Raw genomic sequence first — 622 nt, forward strand, 5'->3', positions numbered from 1 at the left:
CCAAAATCACAGGAAACAGATTTACAAACAAACTTTGGAATCCAACCAACCCAGAAATTGAGCAAGACCTATATTACATTTATCTAGAAAATCAACTCAGGAATGAAAGCAGATTACATTTGTGAAACAAAGGTTAGGACTCTAGAGACACAGTGAAAGATATTTTTTGAGAGAAAAACTAGATGTAATTTGAGGGGCAGGAGAAATAAAAGAAGAAAGCACTTGAATATCCTTAAGCAAATGAATAGTAACAAAATAGCCAAATTTTCTGAACCTAACAGCAGATATGAGATCTCATGATTCATATAACATATGAGTTGGCCCACTACAAAGAACTGGTGGCCATGATCGATATATAAGGAAAGTGATTCAACATGCACCAAAATATAAGCAAGATTAAACAGACAGGAAAACATGTATATTTAATGCAAGTCAATCCAATTCAAACCTCAATAACAAATATTTTAAGCAAGTATGTAAGTATATGTATTATGTTTAGTTAGGTATGTTGTTGTTGTTATGTGCCGTCAAGTCAGACCCAACTCATAGCGACCCCTCCTTGGGTTTCCGAGGCAGTATCACTATGGAAGTAGATTGCCCCATCTTCCTTCCGAGGAGTGGC

General features: G+C 35.9%; 1 protein-coding gene across 1 annotated transcript in view; it reads left to right on the top strand.

Moving 5' to 3' along the window:
• Positions 1 to 622, top strand: part of TSHR (thyroid stimulating hormone receptor) — a 214,473-nt gene that overhangs the window by 83,205 nt on the left and 130,646 nt on the right. The gene's annotated exons all lie outside the window — the stretch shown is intronic.

Source organism: Orycteropus afer, unplaced genomic scaffold, assembly GCF_000298275.1.
Source record: "Orycteropus afer afer isolate SDZICR_OR568_19922 unplaced genomic scaffold, OryAfe1.0 scaffold00322, whole genome shotgun sequence".
NCBI lineage: Eukaryota > Metazoa > Chordata > Mammalia > Tubulidentata > Orycteropodidae > Orycteropus > Orycteropus afer.